Genomic DNA, 23,522 nt, shown 5'->3' with positions numbered 1-23,522 from the left:
AAACCCTGTCTCGAAAAACCAAAAAAAAAAAAAAAAGAAAAAAAAAAGAAAAAAAAAGAAAAATAGATGCCACAGTTATGTTGTGAGCAGCTATAATACATTTTTGGTACTTCACACATTTTCCTGTTCAATTTTACATGGTTACAACCATTTGGAGAATATAAACTGCACTCAGAAAGAATCTTGAACATGAGAATAATAAAAAGAATTAGGAGCCCCAAACTTCTAAGGAACAGGCAACGATTTTTTTAAAAAATCAAAACATATGACCCTTAAACATGTATTTTTTCTCTGAATTAACTACTCACTAAATGTTCCCTCCTTTGATTTTATGATGCATTTTTCTTTTCCCCTTTCTGATTAATCTTCAGCTGGACTCGTAAAAGAAAAGTGTAGTTCATATCAGATGTTCAAGCCCACCATACTTGATACACTGAATGCCTTCACAGATGTCTCTGTGTGTTAAGAACATTTCAAGAGAAGCTACTTCGAAGGGGACCCTGCAAGTGTCCAGGCAGGGAAACAAACTGTGAAGAAGTGGGAATGAAAAATTGATTCAGATTCATTTTGTCAACCAGGATCACACTTGAAGAGTCTAATACCAAGTGGTTCATTGTCAGCATATTTAAAACAAAATACAATTTGGGAAAAAGTTACCAGGCAACATTCAGTCCAATTCCAGATGCACAGTGAAGCTTAGTTAAGACTACAATATAAACTCTTTACAAAGTACATGTGACCATGATGGTGGACTCTATAGCTAAAAGGCCTGGAATCTGATATTGTCTCTGACTTGAGATAGCATAGTGGTCAACAACCACACAGTACATGTGACATTGTAAACCTCTCACCTTAACGCTGGACCTAGCTCCTGCCCTACAGAATAAAAAGCCCAAGCTCTGGACTTGAAATCCCACCAATCCCGACCCTGAAAAGCTTCATCCTGAAAAGTTCTACTCCCAAACCCCAAGAAACTCTATATAAACTCAGCCCTCTGCTCAGTTCGCTGTCGTTTGTTGCCTGAGCAGAGGCAGCCGACCTCCTGGTATTTTTTTCCCCTCCCAATAAATCCCTTGTGTGGGATTTGTTGTGCAGTGTGATTGTGATATTCCTTGGCTGCGTCCCACCAGGATACTTTCCCATCCAGACTGTAATGTTTGGAGATATCCCCCACCAAGGATGGGTTTATTAATTGGTCTAAAGATAATGGGGTAGGGAATTAAGAGTCTGAGATAAACATTTTAGGTGAACTCTACCTCTAAGCACAAGATGGATGAGATCTTCCCCTACAGATAGCAAAATTGTAGTTGAGGTCTGCTGCCACAGATACAAAAACATCACCAGGTTGTTAACCATGTGTACTCCTAGCTTTCTGGGCAGAAAAATAGGCATTTTATTTCTTCATTGAGGAGAAGCCACTGTGTTTTTAACATTCCTGGTTTCGTTAGTGATCTTTGAGCAAAAAGACCTTTGTGCCCTCCGCTCCACTTAAGACAAATAATAATTCTAAGAATCTTGCAATATGTTGCACTCTGGGAATATGCCTAAAATTTCTTCCATTATCTATTCTTGGGTATTAGTGGTATATTTATTGGGTCAAAGCTGAAATTTACAAGAGATCAAAAACACTATGAAAATTTACTTTAATTTGAAATCTTTATGCTTGATTATATTTGGGAAATATTGTTATTTGGGAAAAGGTTTGCAGGCAACAATCATTCCAATTCCAGGTGCACAATAAAGCTTAAGTTATGGTTACATAGAAATTCCTTTACAAAGTACATGTGACCAACAACAGAAAATTACATCTTTATATTTGTGAGGATAGGCATCCCATAGAAATTCATCAGTTGGGTTGGCCTCTCCTGAAGTCATTTTGTTGTAGTGTAGATAGTTTAATTATCTTTTATGTTTATCTGAATTTTAATTTCTTCCTGTAGGGACATTAGTTATGTTTGATTGGAAGCTTCCCCAATTACTTTCTAACTTCATTATTTTTAGAGATTCTGTTTCCAAGCAGAATTCCATTTTGAAGATGGTTAAGGTTTCAGCATAAGCATTTGGGACACAAAATTTAGTCCCTATCACATGCCTTGAAATTTACCCTAGCAATGGGCATAATAGTAAACACCTTTAATCCTGGCACTTGGGAGTCAGAGACAGGCAGAACTCTATAAGTTTGAGACCAGCATGGTCCACATAGGTAGTTTCAGAACAGCCAGAGATACATAATGGAGAGACCCTGTCTCAAAAACAACAACAACAGTGATAATAAATTCATTTTAGCATCCATTAGTTGGTAATCTACTTAACCTGCCTTGCTAGTGTATAATCTTGTGTTTCTCCTTTAGTTCTGTCATCTTATTGCTATGGATTGATATTTGGTGAAGGGAAAGTAAAATCACAAGTTCAAATTACTGTTATCTGTGGTTTTCAGATGTTTCCAGAAGACACAGCAGATGGCTAGTGATCATGACAGTGCACGCATCCATCCTAAGGACTATGCTGAGCCATGTGCATATGCACGCATCTTGAATAAGGAATAAACTGGGGTGTTATTAAACATATTGTTCATTGTTTGACTTGCTTCAAAAGGCTTATGTCTATCATCTTAAAATTATCTCTTGACACATAACTAAATGTTAATATTAATTTTTAAGTTAAAGATTAAAACATCTGGAAAACATGTAAATTTTCTGTGATCAAAGCATCATGTGCTCTTAGAGCTCTACATACAAAATGACTGTATTATTATGTCTATTTGTGTCTGATTTGTAGTCTTCTCATCTGGTCTTTTAAGCTACACAGAATTTAACAAAGTAGGTAAAAATTAGTCTTAAAGTATCATGTTGTAAGTATATCTGTGAATATATTCTATTCTTTCCTCTTTGACGCCTTAGCCCACACAACTACTACAACTGTTCCTTTTAATTAAAATGGGAAAATATAGTACTTATAAGCTTAGTCTTACCCAGAGCCAAGAACAAAATCTATAGCCCCCATAATGGGAAGTGCTCTATAGAATGGAATAAAAGTGATAAATTGGTAAATACATGGTATAATTATTGGATCCTTTTTCTTATTTATCTTTTATCAGTGACAAGAATATACAAGAGATTCCCAAAATGTTGTTGAATAAAATATGAAAAACTATGAATTTCATAAGAATCTTATAGTTTAAAAATATTTGAAATTAATATACCTTGAATCTTTTTTATTCTCTCTTCAAAAGAATTAGTAACAATCTTTTAGATATTTTCTTCCATGGGCGATACCTAATGTAATAAAAAAATTATGAGGGAGGGGATGGGATGGGAGGATGGTGGCGCTCATTCATGCATGTGTGCCTGAAGTGTGTGGAAGCCAGAGGATAGACAGCCTCTGGTGTCATTCTCAGGAGCAGTCCACTGATATTTTTGAGACAGGGTTTCTGACAGGCCTGGAAATCACTAATCAGGGTAGCCTATCTGTCCAGGCAGCCCCAGGGACCCTCCAGTCAGTTCCTGACCTGTGCTGTGATTGCAATTGTGAGTCATGAATCCATACTTTCCAATGTGGATTCTGAGCATCACTCTCATGTCCTGGAGCTTGCACATTAAGGACTTACCAACCTAATAGCTCCCAGCCTCAAGAAACCCAACTTTTCATAAAGCAGCTGTATTAGGAGATAATCTTTAGCTATCAGAGTAAGTGGGTACTCCTGGAGAGAAGAAACTGAACAAGTGTCCACTTACTCTGACTATTTTCTCAATTCTCTATCTGCTTGAAATTCTATTAATGTCTGTGCTTAAAGATTAGACCTATATTTTCACCAGTCTTGGTCTGCATATTTTTTCTGTACTATGTTAACATTTGTTAATATTTTTGAGTCAGAATTTCTCTTCATTCTGTTTTAAATACAGTTGGATATTTTCACTTTCTATTACATATCAACTCAAATGAAATTTCCATACTGTTGCTCATAAATCCCATAAATCTCAAATGAGATTTCCATACTGTTGCTATTTCCCAAGTAGAGGGAAGAAAAGAAGTAGAAGGTGGGCACCTGGGTGGCTAGATTCACACTTATTTTATCATAATAGATGAAAATCATCAATGACTCTATAGTTTGGTTTCATATATGTATGAGTTATTCTAATCAAAAGATACAGCAATCCAGCTGTATATCTAGCCAAATATGCACATTTTTTTCAGGATGTTTCTATCAATATACCAAAAGAGACAAATATTTTGTGTTGATATGTGTACATGTCAGGGTAGAGGGATGGGACAGGAGGGTCTTTAGGATACACTTAGGTTATAGGGAGTGCTATTAGAGGGGGCGAAATCCATGTGAAAGACATCCAGAGGATACTTCTATTTTTTCTGTCCTGTGAGTACTAGCAGCTTGATCTTGATGTTCTCAGGCACCAACATTGTAAGAAGTCTGCTTCTGTAAGCTATTGCTTTTACTACCCAGGCTAGGACATTTTGTTATTTACAAGTACATACTCATCATTTACATTTGTGATTCCTAATTGCAACATTACTATTTTTGCCAACACAACCATAATTAGCTGAAGGGATTGGGTTTTAGATGTGACTAGATATACACTTTGTGAAAGTTCCTTTTTTACACTTTCTTTCCCGTGTCTTTTGGTGATTTAAAATCATACCGAGCTTCTGTCATACATAAAGACATTTTCTTTAAAATCTTTGGGCTTTTGATGGAGAAACTTTCCACAGTTTCTGTAGAGAGAGCAGCAGAATGCCACCAGACCCTACTTAATAGGTTCTTCGTCCAAGAAGGAATTGTTTTCTTCCATGCTACCACGCCACTTCCATAGTCCTGTTTTATTTTGCTTCCCCGTGTCTCCTCTTTGATGCTCACCTTATCTCTATTTGCTCTCATGATTATTTTACGTGAATCATAGACACAAGGGCTATAGGGAAAATGACAGGTCATTGTATTCAGACCTCTGTACCCAGTGCATGTTATTGCCAGACACTTATATTACTCCCTTTAGAATTATGTTTAATCTCCTTCGGAATGTCTTATTGATGCTTCCTCAATGACCTCTTTGGGTAGCTATTCCATTGCTAAATTGCTCTTGCTTTTAGGACACTTTCTCTTATAAGTAATTTAAACATGCCCTTCTTATTTCCTGTAAAACATTCTGAGTCAACTTCGAATGATTCTTCACTCTACACTGTATTACCCTGTTCTTCCTAGGAAAATGCCACACGCCACAGGAGGCAAGCCCTCCTTTCAATATGTTGGTCATTCAGAAAAAAAGAAATCTAACAGATGTGTGCCATTCCCTCATCTATGAAAAAAATACCAAAAAATTATTTCAGTTATAATATTCTGTGGTTCTATTATGCCTACATATTGATTAAGAAATGTATACAATAGTATCTCTTTCAGTTTATAATGATGCAAAACTTCAAATTTTTTGTGCTTGAATCTATTTTTTTAGGTTTTAACCATGTAAAATAAAAAATTGTGTATTTTAAAATGGGTATGCTTATTGAGTCCTTTGTATCACTTTGTATATTGTTTGAAGTTTTTATATATCAAAGTTTTGCTTCTAGAGACTTGTTTCAATGTTGCTTTAGCACTTTTTAGGACACTGCAGCTTTCACATAAATACCTGACTAAGAAGATCTAGATTATAAACAAAATGAACATTTACTGGATAACTCTTCTTGTAATAAACCATCGTGTAAGACAGAGTTTTGTCATTGTACTTTTCAATGGTTATGTAAAATATGCATCATGTTCTATCAAATGCAATGTGTGTGCCTGATCCCATGCCTTGGCTGTGTCTCTTCTCACCTGTTATTTGGATATTGAGTACACAGTCTTACAATGATCTTCCTACTGTCCATTTTGCTCTATACACAACTTGCTGTCTGCTCTACCTAACAGCAGTCTCTTCATGAGGTATAAAGCTGCTCATGCCACTCTCGATTTGTTTCATTGTGTTTGTGATGCTATAACAAAATACCCAAGCTAGGTGGCTTAAACAATAAAAATGATTTCTCTCACAGTTATTTAATCTTGACATTGAAGGTCATTGGGCCAGTCTGTTATACTCTGGTAAGGGATTTCTTCTTGATGGATTGATTGACTTTCACACTGAATGCTTACGTTATCTTCTCTCCATTCAGGTATATATGTATTCTTATAAAGCCACTGCTCTTGTTCTGTTAGGACTTCACTCATAAGTTCATTTAGTTTTTTACTACTTATCTTCTAAAAGTTTTTCTCTTAACCAGTCCCCTTAGCAGTGAGGATTCTATCATATTAATTTGGAGAATGGAGAGACAATTCAGTTTGCTTTACCCACGGTCCTCTATCGCCCACCTTATTGATGTTATGTATCTAACTATAGCATCTCAGTGTTTGTATTATCTTACATCAACCTGTCTTCCTCTGACTCACTTTGAGTCACACTTGACTCAGCAAGCAGTACTCAATGTACAATGTTTACCAGTGCTCCTAAATAAACTGTGTTATCTCTAGATTTGCTGCCTTGACTATCTTCATACACACACTACTAATATATTTCTTGTTCATCCTCATGAGCACATTTCTGATAACTTCTCCAAGAAACTTGTAAGTGGAACAGGGAGTGGTTATGTCAGTACTCTGGAGAGAGACTAAGGCAGGGGAACATCTGCACATGCAAGTCCAACCTGTGCTGCACATAATAGTTGTCTCCAATAAACGAACTAAATTAAGAAGCAGTGAAGGAAGTCTGAGCAGTAAAGGTTTTCTTTTTGTACTGTATTCACTATTATCTTTTCACTTTTGATGAGTTATGTGCCCTTCTTTACAAGTAAGTATCATGTTATAATAGTTTGCTCACTTGCTAACTTTCCTATTAAGTTATGAATTAATTGGAAGGCAGAGCACATATTATTATTATTAATCATTATTATTATTATTAAAAAATCTTATTTACCAGTACTTAATGTTAGACAATTAGATGCTCAGATTCTCCTTTATGGAAAAACGTTTCTAGGATCGCCTATAACTATATAAACTTACAAATACGACAAATCAAAGGGTCTGTTACAAACAGCAAGGTTTCTTCTTTTCAATGAGTGTGTTGAATAATGTTAGAGATCATATAGGTCATGGATACAGCATAGCCAGGGTGTTAACAGTTTCTAATTGTGAAGAAAACATTGGAGGACTGAGACAGAGGACAGGACAGAGAAAGACAAAATAAACAAATGTGTTACCACTTATCACTGCAAAGTGATATCTTCTGAGAGATAAAACATTACAGTAGCAAAAAACTTGGCTTCACTCTCAATGATTCTGAGTTCCTGTTGCCATAGTCACTTGGTATCCAATCACTTATGAGGGAGACAGTATAACCCCTTTTACAATAGAAGAAGTCTGAAGCTGTCCTACCTGCTGAGTGGGCGTGACTTTGCCTCCCTCTCACTTAAATCCTGTTTAAACTGAATCTTACTGTACTGGGAAGGAAATTATAGCATTTCCATCACTGAATACACCATAGCAGCTCAACAAAGAATGTGGGTTAAATGAAAAACATGTCTGCTGGCCTAGATTAAGACCTATCCTTGTTATATTTGCTGTGTATGATATTTTGGTTTTATGGTATGCTTCATTGGGTAGATAAGTAGATGCACTAGAATATCATCAAATATTTTTACTCTTTCTTGAATTCTACTCCTAGTACCAGGAGATTTGAAGCAAATTCAGGCAAGTGCAGTTTCTCCCAATATGCATATACTTGTCAAGCCCCCTTCCCAAGCCCATCAGAACTGCCATGGTTTCTTCTCACTAGGTATTCATATGGTAGGAGAACAACCATTTCAGTTCTGTCAAATTATGCACAACTCTCTATTCTCTAGATATCATGGTCATGCCAACCTTTCACCTTAAAAATAAATTTTTAATAACAGTGAATCTCCCCTAATATTTATGTTCTTTAGACAAAAGGGCAGTAATTAGAAATAACTATAATAATGAGTTTCTGTATATATAACTATCAATTGCCTTTACTGTTGCTAGAAAGAAGAAAGAACATTAAGAATGTTGCCAATAAATTACAAAATGGTCCATTTTAATTAAGAAAAATATTTTCTAGTCATTAACAATGTATTTTCATTGTTGCATTATTTCCAGAATTATATATATATATTATATATATATTATATATATATATTATATATATATATATTACATTATAGGTACATATATATATTACATTATAGGTACAAGTGGATAAATAGAGGTAAAACACTATAGTTGGATATCTCAGTGACAAGACAATTGTCATCGTATCTGAAAAATACAACTGTTGTTCTTGCTTTAGGTGACATGTATGTCTGTGGTTTTGAACTGATGACCTGCTGGTACTTCACGAATAGCAGGTAAAACACATTCCCTCAGAATTGAAAAAAAAATTTAAATGTCCAATTGGATGTGAAGTTGAGAACTCTCTAAGGGTAGTGGAATCTAGTATTTAAGAGGGTAAAGAAATAAGCAAAATGGTCCAGTCATAAAAACTTACCCTAAGAGAGAAAATAGCTGGGAGTGAAAAACCAGGTTTTCAGAGCACAAAGATAGGAGGATAATTGGTTCAGAGGAAACACTTGCACCTGAAGTAGAGAAAGAGTAGGTTGATAACCCTTGTGGGATGATGAAGGAACACGCCAGTGCTGTCCTCATAACCGTGGAGGCTGGCATGGCCCTAGCATTACAGACTCTATTGTGAAAGCTAAGGGACAGAAGAAAAGGAAGCCATTGTTCACTTGGAAAGGAACTAAAATGATTTCTGGCTGAAGAAAACTCAGTCAGGATTGAAACTATGTGGAAATAAAAGGATAAAAAAATTAGAGATAGAAAATTAAGATTATTAATAATTTTAGAGCAATTACTGAAAGAATCATATCAAATGATTGAGTTCACTCATATTTCTATTGCTACCGAATCTAAGTATATGATGTAAGATTAAATGAAGTCAGTGATCGCTTTTCTCCCTCTTCCTTTCAATCCACAGACACTAATCAGGCAAAAGCCTAGTGAGGAAACATCATAAAAGAGATTAAATAACTTTATTATGGACACAATACTAAAGAGTGGCCAAAACTATCATCTGGACTGTGATAGCATGACTATGAACTCACTACACATAAGCTGTATACTTTATGGTATCTGAGAAATATCTTGTCCACTACTAAACAACTCAGTCTTGGAAAAGGATTATAATTCTCAGATAAACCCATGATAGATAACAAAACTCTGCCTACTACTGTGACATCAAGTATTATGTAGTGCACTTTCATACAATCATATCAGTCATCTGCTTGTACCAGAGACACCTGAAGGCACATCTGTCTCACTGTACTCCTGGTGGCCCATCCACAGCATGAGGAGGTCTCAATGTCATTCTTTCTGATGTAATTCAAAGATGTATGCTTCACATTTGGGCTCCATATTTGTCAGCCATATATGCATGTTAATTATTCCTATTCTCATTTAGTGAAGCCAGAAAGAACACTTTCTTCAAACTGATGCTATCAGATGTTTCTTCCAAGGAATTCATATTTTTATTCAAATGTAGGAGTTACAAGATTAGAAAAGTGGGCTGACTTTACAACTTTCTTTCTGGTGGTATGTCAGAACCAACAAGAAGTTGATTTACAGAGAACCTGTCTATGATATGTTCCATGGGGGTGAAGCATAATTTAATTATATATCATTTATAATTTGGGGCATTTTCTGTTTACTGTTTCCAATCTAGCTTTAGCTTAATGTTGATTATAGCCTACAGAGTCCCATGTCCAAATGTATGTTTATGTCATTAATTTTTTCGTATGTTTGTCTCAATCCAGAATTGTAACTAAAAGTTGCTACATTACTTTCAGAATATGAGCATTAAGAATTAGAATATTCAGATTCATTAGTAAAACAGATAATCTCATTAAAATGTGGCCAAGGCTTATCATTTCTCAAGGCAACAGTTATTTCTGAAACTGAACAACATTAAATGGGACTCTAACCATACTTCCAAAGTTCCATATTTTCTCTTTCAAGAATGGGATCATTTTATTTATTTGTTCAAATCATTAACGTGTTCCTGTTTCTCCTTGTTATAGAAACTTTTGATCTGAATCTTTGCATTATTAGAAAAACTTCGTTGTGAAGTCAAGTCTTCAAATTTCTTGTGGGTGAACAGTTTTGTTCTATTTTCACCTCATTTCATAGATTGAAATATCATTTGATATTGTGTGTTTGTATATGTAAGAATGTGCGTATTTTGCATGCAAGTGATATTAACTGTCTAAAATAAATTATAATACTGAAAAGAGGTGAAAAATCAATGCCATCATAATTAACACATTAAATAGCAGTGATTTTACTAGTTAAACATGTATAAGATATTTATTCGTAAGGGAGCCAAAGTGATTTGCCTACTAATAAAATCCATTTTTGTTGTCTACCTCATTATGTTACATTTTTATATTTATTAGAAATATGTGACTTTAGAAAAAAATTGAAAATATTTGGAAGACAAACTGACATTCATTTTTCTGAAGCAGAAGGGGAAATATTTTAGAGAATAAAATTGAAGACTGTTCCCTTCAAATAGTACCTGAGTGTGGATTATCATCTATATACTTTCCTAAAGGACAATAAAATAAAATTACATAAAACAAAACAAAACATATTTGATTCTTCAAGGAAGACTTAAAAGTATTTGCATATCATTACAATCTCTATTGCTGTTTCTCTCTTTAGGATGATATTTAAATTTGGAGATGTATTTACTATTTAAAATAACATAATATAATAAAAATGGTAGGAACCCTCAAGCCACGTCACTAATATATAAGAATTGTGTCCTCATATGACATTAGTAACATAAACTAGGCAAAAATCAAATTTTTATCCTGGTTATAACAATCTCATAGCAAGCTAAGCTGAGAAAATATCATGGAGAAACTGGGAACAATTAAAACATAAAGACAATGCACAATGGAGTTATCACTTTGCAATAAACATTTTATTTCTGAAGTATTCCTTTTTCTCATTGATTTTACTGATTTGCTTGAAACATCATACATAAATATATGCCTTGACGTATTGTACTGTGCCTTGCATATTCATGCTAGAATGTCACCTTTTTATTTTTATTATTTATGAACTTAATACACACAAAAACTACTGTCCATATTTTTGGTTACTTACTGTTTTCTTTCACCAGATCTGTCCATTTCACTTATATAATTTTATTTTTAATATTATCTAATTATTTATGCTTTTACTAAATATAATCTTGGTTACTTTCATGTCTAGCAAATCAGATTGTTGGCTTTAGATATTACTATATTGTCATGAACATTCTGGTAAATGATTGTCTCTTGCCACTTTCTATGTGTGTGTATATAAATAAATGTGCAGGTATACACACAAATGCACATGCACACATGCATACATAATACTATGGTTAATCTTCATTTTCAACCTGGCTAGAATTATGTAGTAAGGTGTGAAACACACCTCTGGGCATGTATGTGAGGATATTTTCTGAGTTGTTTAACTATAAACACCAACCCTGAGTATGGATGGGACTTTGTAGGCTAAATAAAAAAGAACAAAGGAGAATGCTAAATAACCACCAGAATTTTGTTTTCTTTGATTCCTGAGACCTTAGGATATAAGGAGTCCCAGCTACATGCTCCTGCTGCTGGGAACTCCATCATGCTTTCTATAACACAATTGACTGCACCTCTAAACCTGAGCCAAATAAGCCCTTCCTCCCTTAAGGTATGCATGCCAGGTATTTGGTCATAGCAATGAAGAAAGCAACTAATATATGCATTATCTGTTTTATTATCCAGTCTTCATTTCACTAGGCCATTTATTTAAGTTGTATAAAATACAAGGTTTTTCTGAAATTCTTGAATCTAAGGATATTTAGACTTTTATAGAGACTATTCAAAGTTGTACTGTCATGTACAAACATATGTTGTGTACTATTTGTTTTATCTTTTCTTGAGTTATTTATTATATTTTATCCTATCTTGAGATAAGTTAATATCTTATTCTTGAGCTATTACCTCCCCCCCTCTCTCTTTCTTTCTTTTTGGTTTTTTAAGACAGGGTTTTCTGTGTAGTCCTGGCTGTCCTGGAACTCACTCTATAGAGCAGAGATCTGCCTGTCTCTGCCTCCAGAGTGCTGGGATTAAAGGTGTGCACCACACTTCTTGAGTAATAAAACTTCTTGAATTATTATTGAGTTACTGTGCCCTTTGTCCATTTTTCTTATCAAGTTTTTAGCTTTTCCAGTATTGATTTTTTTTTTTTTTTACGAATCCTACATGTATTGCAAATGCTAATTTTTTTTCAGTGTTTTTGCAAGTATCCTTTTTAAGGAGCAAAGGGTTTGTTTTAGCTAACAAAGACTTCAGTCTCCTGGTGAGGGTCACTGGCAGGAGCTTGAGGTTACCAGTTCCACTATGTCTTCAGTCAAGTAGAATAGTGAAGTGCACTCTGCCCAGTGCTTTGAGGGGTCTGACTCACTCCTAGCACAGGTGTCCTGATGAGCAAGTGTGGGCCTGGGGACCACCTGTTCTCTCCTAGCTGGGAACCTAGGGGCCCACAAGCTGGACCCAGGACTGCTGACCAAGTGGGCTTTCGCTGAAATCTCCATAGTAGACTGCATCTGCTCTGCTTCTTCCTGGCTGCTGAGCCTGAGGGGGAGCTGCCTCCATGGGGAACAGAGGATGGGGTGACGCTGGGTAATCATCCTGCTGGGCCACCACTAGAGGGACAAAAGGAAAGAGGCAGGAGACCACACTGCCAACCGCTTTGAGGAGAAGTCCAGCAGCATCTATTTAGAAGGCTGTGTCTAGAGCAGCCACAGCAGCCTGCCAATAGGCAGTGCAGAGTCTGGGCACGGGGAGCTTGGGTGGCCTCCGGTGCCCACCCCCTAGCAGTCCCCATGTGCCGCCAGGAAGCAACAGGCCACCCTTGGCCGCCCAAACTGTGCTACATCAGGGCCTCCAAGGCCCTGAAGAAAAAGATCCAAAGGTTCCAACCAGTAGCCCTTAAGGTCATGACCATGGTGTGATACCAGTGTTTCAGGACAAGCCCACGACCCTAGAAAGTACAAGATCCTTCCACACCATGTGATGAGCGTGAGAGGGCTGTAGCACCCTGCCAGTTTGCTTAGGTTTCTCAGTCACCTTCATCTGGGTTTAGAGTTCTCTGGGGTGATTTTTTCCCTCAAGCCATTTTCATCACATGATAGCAGCCACAGCTTTGTCCTCTATCATATTCTGGCTGGTATGTGGAAAAGGCTCTAATAAGGCATTGCTTTCCAGAGACGTTTTAGACGCATCACATCCTGTTGGGGGAACAATACTTGAATTCAACTCCATATTACACTCATATGAATAAACAACTACAAGATGCTGGTATAGTTCCAAATAAAAGAACCTCATTCCCTTTCAAGGAAGAAGAAGAAGAAGAAGAAGAAGAAGAAGAAGAAGAAGAAGAAGAAGAAGAAGAAGAAGAAGAAGAAGAAGAAGAAGAAATAGTATAGTAGTAGTAGTAGTGGTGATGGTGGTGGAGAGTGCTGAATGCTTGTACTCTGCTCAATTCCTTCTTACTGTTCACTCTTGGTACCCAGCCAAAGGAAAACCTCTGCTTCTGTTTAGTGTAGGAATTCTCACTTCAGTAGTCATAATCTAGATAATTCCTGGAAGACATACTCAGAGTTTTATTTGCATAGTGATTTCTAAATTTCATTAAGTTGAAAATCAAGAATAACCAAGATAATTTGTAATTCCTCTTTTATATCATTTAATGAAAACAAATTTCAATTTTAATAAAGTCAAGTTTTTTCCTTATAATTTGTATTTTTAAAAATTTCTTGAATGTCTTCTTTTTATGTTTTTTTATTTTTTGTGTACATACTTGTTTTTGATGTTATTATACAATCACAACACTTTATCTTCTCTTTCTTCCCCTTAAAACCTCCCAAATACCTTTCTTGCTCTTATTCAAATTAATAGACTTTTCAAAAATTGTCATTGCATGCACACACACACACACACACACACACACACACACACACAGGCATACGTATTCCTAAATATAGCCTCTTCAGTCTATAGAATATTACCTGTATCTATATGTCTTTGTTACTAACCATTGGTTATTGGATAACCAACTGATACGCTCTTCTCTGAAGAAGAGTTTTCTCCTGCTCTCAAAATTCCTTAGTTTCCTTCAGTTGCATGTAGGGTTGAGGCTACTTGGGCTTTCCCAATCCACTTTGGCATGTCTATTGGTGTTATTCTTGTTCAGCTCACTTTGAGTAGTCATGTTGAAATACTGACTTGCCAAATGATCGTTTCCTCAAAAATATGAAGATTTTGCTGTTTAAAGTATATGCCTGATATCCTATGAGTGATGTTTATACATAGTTTAAAACAGTAGTTATCTAACACTTTCAATTTTGGAGACCCCATGTATTTATTCACTGGGCTCTTTCTGTACTGGCTTCTGCTCTTGCACTGGCCTATTAATCTATTCCTGTGAATTTGTTCCTAATGTTGATGTGATACTGAATCTTAATTACAGCTTGATCACATTGAGAAATGCCTAAGAGATTAGTAAAGCACACCCCTGCTTGTGCTATGATGATGTTTGCAGAGTCAATGATTGGATCGTGAGAGCTCTAGTCTAATGAAAAAGCTAATCACTTTGTGGATTCATAATAGGATGGAATTATTTCAAGGTGCTGAATTGTAGGAGGGTCACCTAGCCAGAGAAAGGAAGTCACTGAGCTTGTGTGCTTTGGGATCCTACATTGCCCTGTATACCATGAGGTAAAATGGTCCATGTTTATATATAATATAATTATATATCATATATGTATAATTTAGTATATATTACATATAAGTGTATAATCTTCTGAAATTATGGGTGAGATAGATTCTTTCTTAATTCATTTCTTTTATGTATTTGGTCACGGTAACAATGATGCTACTGACTAAAATATGCTTAGTGTTTATTACGGAATCCTCTTACACTTTCCCTTTTCCTTCTTAATAGTGCATTGGGTAGCTTTGCAGCCTTGTTCTTAATAATTCATTATATATATATATACACACACACACACACACACACACATACACACACACACACAGAAAATGATAGATATAATTTATGTTGGAAATATTTAATCCTCTATTTTTAAAAATACATTATTTCAACTCTACCCTGTGCCCCCTAAAGTACTCCCAAGTCCTCATCATTGTCTCCCAACTTCATGATCCCTGCTTCTTTAATTATCACCAACACACACACACACACACACACACACACACACACACACACACACACGTACATGCAAGCCTGCTGAGTCCATTTTGTGTTGTTTGTTTGCATAGGTATTTAGATCTGATGACTTTTGATTGGATAAGTTATCAGGGTTTTTTCTTGGAAAATACTGAATTTTTCTCTCTTAGCTTCCATCCACTAATTGCTTGTAGCTGTCTTCATCTAGTGGTGGGGCCTCATGTGATTTCTTTCATCCCCATTGGTATGTCAACTGATGTAATCGCTGAAATGGTCTTTTTTAGGTGACTGTCTTGTCAAGATTTCATGTTTGAGGCTCCCTATCATATATAGAACACTCTATCTTACACCAGATCACCTGATTCTCCGGCTCTAATGATCATTATGCACTCTCTCCTGGGATGTTCTCTGGGCCTTAGGGGTGGGAATTTTGTTGGAGATGTATCAATTTAGATTGAACATCCTATGTTCCTTTGTTCTTTGCATTTTGATCAATGATGAATTTGTTTGATGGTCCCCATCTGATGCAAAAGGAGCCTTCTCTGATTAAATGTGAGAGCTACACTTTCTGTGTGTACAAAATGATAGGACTTTAGAATGCAGATAGGAGTGATACTGGCTTTGGACACTGGCAGTAGTAGGTTCACCTCTAGAATCTGTTACCACAAGACACATGGAGAGATGGCTAGGTTTACAGTACCAGGCATGAATTCCCTCCCACTGACCAAATCTTTAGTCATTAGACTCCTGTTAGTTACTGGCAAGATTGGGAGTGGTAAACCCCCTGCCTGGTTATTTAGTCTCTATTTTAAAAGCACAAAACATGATTTTGGTTGAGATTTCATTGATTCTCTATGAACTTTACAAGAATACATACTTTTAGAGAGTCAAAACAATTCTGTCCACATGTGTGATACTGTTATGTAGTTAGGCCTTTAAAGTCTTCCATTAATGTTTCGTATTTTCTGCAGAAGCTCTTTGCCATCTGCATTATATTTACTTTTATCGTCTTTACTATTAAACACTTCTGTGGAGTCTGTTTCATATCCGTAGTATTTTAAATTCATTCTTCTAGGTAGAATTTTAATTTTATATTTTATACAGGTTATCATTCAATATTTTAATTTAAAAATTATTTCTTAAATCACAATAACTTGTCTGTAATATGTTACACCTTTTCTTCACAGGAAATCACATAATTTGGAAATAATTATTAGTTTATCTGTTTTGTTGGGCACATGAAATAGGACAAATTACTCTGAAATATTAAAAATATATTAGGAAGAAGATAAAACATGGAACTGTTAAGATTATAATCTTCAAAAATGGAACAAGTAATAATAATAATGATAAAATAAGATTTTTGTCTTCCCTTCTCTATATACGTTTACATAATACCAAAGTATGTTTATAACTAGATGGACTATTAGTTACTTGCTATATATTTTATCTAATTGGGAAGTTACATAATGTAATTAATTAAGAATTTTAATGTTTTTATCCAAGTTTGAAATTAATGACAAGCTTTACCCTTTCCCAACAAATGTTAGGATATAGAAGACTTCTTAAGATGCAGTTTTAACATTATTTCTTCAGTCATTTACAAAGGGGGTTATACTTTTATTGTTTTTCTTTATTTTGATGTACATATTAGACTTCTAGCCAGTTTGGGGCCCAGATTTACCCTGTCCTGTTTTCAAGATAATGGCTTTGGTCATGACAAGTCAACAAGGGACAAACGCATTGAGGAAACTTCCTTCCTTCTTTCCTACCTTTCTTGTAGCATGAATCTTAGAGAGTCTTATTAATAAAATCAAACCTGAGCCAGGTATTGGGTGAACTCTGGAAGATCATAGAGACAGAACAAGCCACAGCTAACCTCACCTGGCCAACTTCTCAGATGGTCTTGTTTCCTCAGATTGGAAGCTTCTGTGTCCTCATCCCAATGGCTCTCAGCTGAACTGCTGCTTGAAATCCTGAGTGCTTAACCAGCCAAATGCTTAACCAGCCAAATGCCTAACCAGCTAAATGCTTCTAGTTTCCTCACGCCTTATAAACCTTTCTGCTTTCTACCACCACTCCCTAGGATTAAAGGCTCGCTTTCTGGGATTAAAGGCATGAGTCACCATGCCTGGCTGTTTCCAATGTGGCCTTGAACTCACAGAGATCCAGAGGGATTTCTGTCTCTGGAATGCTAGGATTAAAGGCGTGAGTGTCACCATTTTCTAGCCTTTGTATTTAGTGGCTGTCTGTTCTCTGACCCCAGATAAGTTTATTAGGGTGCACAATATTTTGGGGAACATAATACCACCACACTTCCTTCCTACCTTTCTTTCTTTATTTTCTTCCTTTTTATTTGTTCTTCTTTTATACGGTGCATCCCAATCTCATCCTCTCATCCCTCCACTCCTCTGAGCCGCCCTGCCCCACCTTCCCTCTCTTCCAGATCCACTTCTCTGTTTCCCCTTCAGTAAAGAGCAGGCCTCCCAGGGATACCAACCAAACATGGCTTAACAAATAGCAATAGAACTGGGGGCAAATCCTCCTATCATGACTGGATGAGACAACCCGGTAGGAAGAAAAGGTTCCCAAGCCTAGACAAAAGAGTCAGAGACACCCTCTAACTCACATTGTTAGGAGTCCCACAAAAATCCCTAAGCTAAACAACTACAACATAAATGCATAGGACCTGGTGCAGACCTAGGCAGGCTTCCTGATTGTAGCTCCAGTCTATGTGAGCCTCTATAAGCACTGGTTAGTTGATTCCATGGGCCATGTTTTCCTGGTATCCTTGACCCCTTTGGCTCCTACAGTTCTTTCTCCCCATCATCTCCAGGTTTCCCCAAGTTCTGCCTAATGTTTGGCAATGGGTCTCTGCATCTGTTGGAGGATGCCTCTCTGATGACTGTTGGGCTAGGCACCAATCTATGAGTATAGCAGAAGGTCACTAGGAATCATATCATTGACTTTTTTTCTTTTGCCAGCGGTGTTTGGTTCTATCCTGAGTTTCTGAGCTGTCCTTCCTCTAGTTTGTAGTCATCCATGCAGTGTCAGACATGGTCTCCCTTTTGCTGCATGGGCCTCAAGTTGGACCAGTCATTGGCTGACGACTCCCACAAGTTCTGTGCCACCATCACCACAGCACATCTTGCAGGCAGGAAAGATTGTGGGTTGAAGGTTTTGTGGCTAAGTTGAAGTCCCAGTTCCACTTCTAGGAGTCTTGCCCAGTTACAGAAGATGGTTGAGTCAGGCTCTGCATCTTCCATTATTAGGAGTCCTCGATAGGGTCACCCCTATAGGTTCCAGGAAGTTTCCACGATGCCTTTGGTCATGACAAGTCAGCAGGGGACAAAAACATTGAGGCACCTTTCTTAGTGGCTCTAATATGCTTCCTTGCATCTAAACAAAGATCTTACCTTCCCAGTTTTTGAATATTGTTTATTCACCCAACACATTTTCTTCTTATATGGCCTCTATTAGGAAAGCTTCCCTGGCTCATTTTGACCTCAATGTTGTATAATATTAAAAATGTACTTTTTGTCCACATAATTTAGGTCATTTGTCTACATAGAAATTTATACTTCTAATTAGAAGCATAAAAGCATGGCTTTCTTATCATGTATTTTGGTTCAAAGTCATGTAGGTGAAATTGGGATAGCTCCTTAACAAGGGAAGTGTGCCTCACTTCCCTTCTGGAGTTAATAATTATACTTGTGTTAATAGAAAAAAAACAGAGAATGCTAATTTAAAAACAGGATATTCTCAAGAAATTCTAAAGGAGTTATTGTTCTTTATCACAAGTGGGCAAGAAACTGAATGTTGTTTTCATCATTGGTTAGCTTAAATAAGCCAGATTCATTAGACTAAGAAAAGCAAAATTTGAAATGTTTGACCTCATAGCTTGAATTAAAGATGAAAGTATATTATTAGTTAAAGAAATTATACCTTTTTTTTGTTAAAGTTAGAAATTGTACACTTTGTGTCTTGATTTAATTCCCATAAGAGTCACATATATTTTCTGCATTTGGCTCAAGATGTAACAAGTCCCAATCTCTTAATAAGGACCTCCTGGATCTTTGTCTAAAACACTTCTCAGATTCGCCCCCAGGAGAGTTTGGTTCAATAGGCCTGTGTCGGGTCTGCAGACTTATTTGCATAAGTGGTCCATGGGAATCTGGAGAATAAGCTCTATAATGTCAGGTAAACCAGGGGTATATAATGGATCCTACTTCTTTGTTCCTCTGAAACAGAAAGTGTTCAAAAGATGTTATTTCTACTTCACTGTCTTTCATCTTCAATTAAATGAGATAATCACAGTTGCAGACATCATCAGCCTGCTGTGAGCAGAAGGTGCAAAATGCCTCCATATATTTTGGAAAAGTTAAAGCAGTTTCAGCTGCTGTCAAGATATCACCCAAACCATAGGTATGACTCTTCTTGTTTTTACCTTAATTTTATCCCACAAATCATTCTCACCTGACCCACATCATTTTCTTGAAGCCTTTTATGAAACAGCTTAATTTCCTTCTCTATGTTACTCTTCATGTTGCCCCTAATTTTCTTCTTTTGCTCCAGAAATACTTTCTAAATAAATATTGTTAGTAACTTGAGATGTATGTGCTATTAATAAAAAGAAGGCAAACAGCTCAGCACTTATCTCCTGTGTTGTAGGTGGATGAACCCAATATGAGTAACAAGGCTTACCATATTTTACATTGTGAAGATGGTTTTGTAAAGAGGTGGGTTACATTTGTAAAGACTGCATTACATTTCGGCAACTCACAAATCAGAAATATATCATGTATGAGAATGCTTTAGCAACTAACATAAACATTCAGTGTTCTGAATCTGCTTATCATATAATCCTGATTGTACTTCCCCATGATTTTATGCATTTAGATTTTCACTATGATTTTCTCACTTTAAAAATTTATGACTCTGTGCCACCAGATACAGACATTTTAAAATATTCATTCAAAAGCATGGCCTTAAACCAATATGAAAAGTTGAATTTAGATACTTTCAGCCCGTTTACTGAATATTACGAATGTTTAATTGGAAAATTGTTAAGAGCATGTCAAGCGTACCTTCTTACTAATGCAATGCTGCCCACTCGTTCTTCCTCCCCTACACCCACCTCACAGAGAGAGAAAAAGTAGAAATGAATTTTAATAAAAAGTTCCTCTTGTCTCCAAATTTTGCATTAATTCTGATTAGTGAATACAGACTTTTAGTTCATTTGTATCCAGCACTGTGTTCTGAGGAAGGAGCAATTAGATTCTAACAATGGGATTCCGGTACATAATGGACACTATGCCAGGTATTTAGTTTCAGTATCTTCATTTCTATTCACATCTCTACGCACTGTGTGATTTTTTTCCCTTAATTTAATTTTAGTACCATTATTGTATCTTCTGTTTAATTTTTTATAGCTAGCTATAATTAAGCTTTTATTTGGAAGTCATTTTAAACCCACTGCATGGTTGTCATGAAATTGTTGGTAATATGTGATTACATTATGCTGTCTTTTGCCAGGACATTCTTGTAAATGAAGCATTATCCTCAGAGATTTTCTTGGCTGAAAATGTAAGTAATTAAAAATGTAAACAAATATTATCTGTTACATATGTTGCAATAATAAATACTTCAGTATAATACAAGATAATGTCTCCTTGGGGATACAGTTTAATCCTGCTACCACATGTTTTATAAATGGTCAAATAAATGAGTAAACACTTAATATGTTACCCACTGTGGCAGGTGGATGCCCAGGGCTTTGATACATTCTCTCATTGGGTATTTACACACTTCTTAACCAGCATTATCAATAATCCTTTAGCATTATTTGGTGTTTTGTAACAATTCCAGCTATGGAGAAATGAAAATAGAATCACTCATTACAAATTCCCCAATGATATCCAATGTAACTTAGTGTACATGAGCACAAGAAAAGACTATTCTTTGCTCATAGCTGTAAGGATCAAAGTTAATATACCCTATTGGGTAGACTATTTGACAATATGTAACCAAACCTTAAAATGAGAATAGTCTTTTACCCATTAATTTGTTCATTGGAATTATCCTAAGAATCATTGAGGTATACTTAACAAAATGGGCATATGATCCTCTAACATTTCAAATATCAAAAACATTCTAAAGAATTAGTCTGCTTAATGTGTAAGATACCTAACACAGAATTTTAAACAGTCTTTAGAGAGAAAGCTATAGAGGAAGAACCGGTGACATACTGTAACACATTCACATGTTATAGATAGGCCATAGCAGAGTCATTGTAAAACAAGGACAATTTTCCAGTAATGACTTATTTTTTTTTTTTAAGAATTTATGGTGCTCATATCAAAAACATAGTAGAGTAGATGATGAGAGCAACTTTCATTCCAACGCCACAATAAAACTGCAATTATCAGATAGCTAATTGTGAATGAAGACAGTTACGAGAGAGCTCAAGGATATAATTAAAATCTCCCAGAAAAAAAAAAAAGTGGAGCCAAACATATGGAAGAGTCATGCAGACATATTCACTATTCACAGAAGGATTGCTATGGCTGGTTTGCAGAGAATGCTTGATGAAAGTGTGGGAGAGATTAGTTTTTTTTTTCCCTTAATGAATGCAAACACCCTAACCTAAACCTTTGCAGGGCCCATCCCAAGGTGCTGTGACTATTTTACACTCTCTCTCTCTCTCTCTCTCTCTCTCTCTCTCTCTCTCTCTCTCTCTCTCTCTCTCTCTCTCACACACACACACACACACACACACACACACACACACACACACACACATTCCAGACCTTAATTCTATCATCATTCTGTCTGTCTCTGTGCTTGCTAACATCAGAGTCACAACTTCTTTGGGTTAACTTATGCCTCAGGCCCCAGAAATGTGCTCACTGTTCATACTCACCCTCCAAAACAGGCCTTAAAGCTGCTTTGCAGAGCCTGCATGACAGACAGCTGAACCACTGTGTTATTGAACGTGTCTAGATTAGGACTGTGATTGACTACACATATGCATTCTCTGGACCTCAGCTCTCTGGATAGTCCATGAGAGACCATGCTTAGGTCACCGCTAAAGTGAGAGCTCCCACACTCTGGATTCTGGACGTATTGCAGCCCCCTATATTTGTTTCTTTAACTTTCAAGATTAAATGAAATTGCATAATTTCTCCATTCTTTTTCCTCCCTTAAAAGCCTTCCATACACCTCTCCTTATTCTCTTTTAAATTCAAGTCTTCCTTTTTCCCTGTTGTTACAAATATATGTATATACATATACATATATATACATACATATACATTATATATACATATACATATATATTTCTAAACATAATTTACTTAGTCTGCATAATGTTCCTCATATGGTATGTTTTCAGAGCTGATCATTTGGTGTTGAATAACTAATTGGTGAACTCTTGCTAGAGAAGATTATTTCTCACAATTTCAGAACTTCTTAGTTGCCTGTAGCTTTTTGTATAAACCTTGTGGGACATTCTGGCCTTTTATTTGTCATAACTCTTACTGTCATACATGTGGTACCATATAAGTTTCCATGTTTTATACTCAGTACTGACATTACAGAGGGAATGTTATCATTATAGACATTACTAATACTGCTGGCTTTGAGAAGAACCTGTGCTCCAGTCCCTGAGGACCAGCTCTCAGCTTCAGAAAGTGCCATACAAGCTGCCAAGGGAGAGAAGCAATCACTAGACTTAACTAGCTGTAAAGCCTATGGACCAGAACAATTACCAGCATAGAAGGATATCCCATTAATATGAGCTGGAGATGTACCATTAGAAGAAAGATATTCCTAAAATATAAGGAGTCCCACCAAAAGCTTAAAAGACTCAGGGGGAAAAATCAGACACTAACAGGAAACCCAAACAGAAATTTAAGAGTATGATACCAGAAAAAAAATAACTCAATAGATAAGCTAACAGAAACAGTGAACAAACAGAAATGGCCATTGGTGTGCAATATCAACAGCTCAACACAAGTCAAGGGGGGAGAAATTTAATCAGGGAAACAAAAAGAATGAAACATTATGACAAGTTTGGACAATCATTAAAGACCTAACTCTTTCCTTACTATGTGGGCAAAGAGGAGTGACAATGAATCCAAAAGTGCTCCAAGAAGTAACAGGGAAAAAGGATCACATTTTC

The sequence above is a fragment of the Peromyscus eremicus genome, chromosome 4, assembly GCF_949786415.1.
Source record: "Peromyscus eremicus chromosome 4, PerEre_H2_v1, whole genome shotgun sequence".
Lineage (NCBI taxonomy): Eukaryota > Metazoa > Chordata > Mammalia > Rodentia > Cricetidae > Peromyscus > Peromyscus eremicus.
This window is presented reverse-complemented; position numbering follows the sequence as displayed.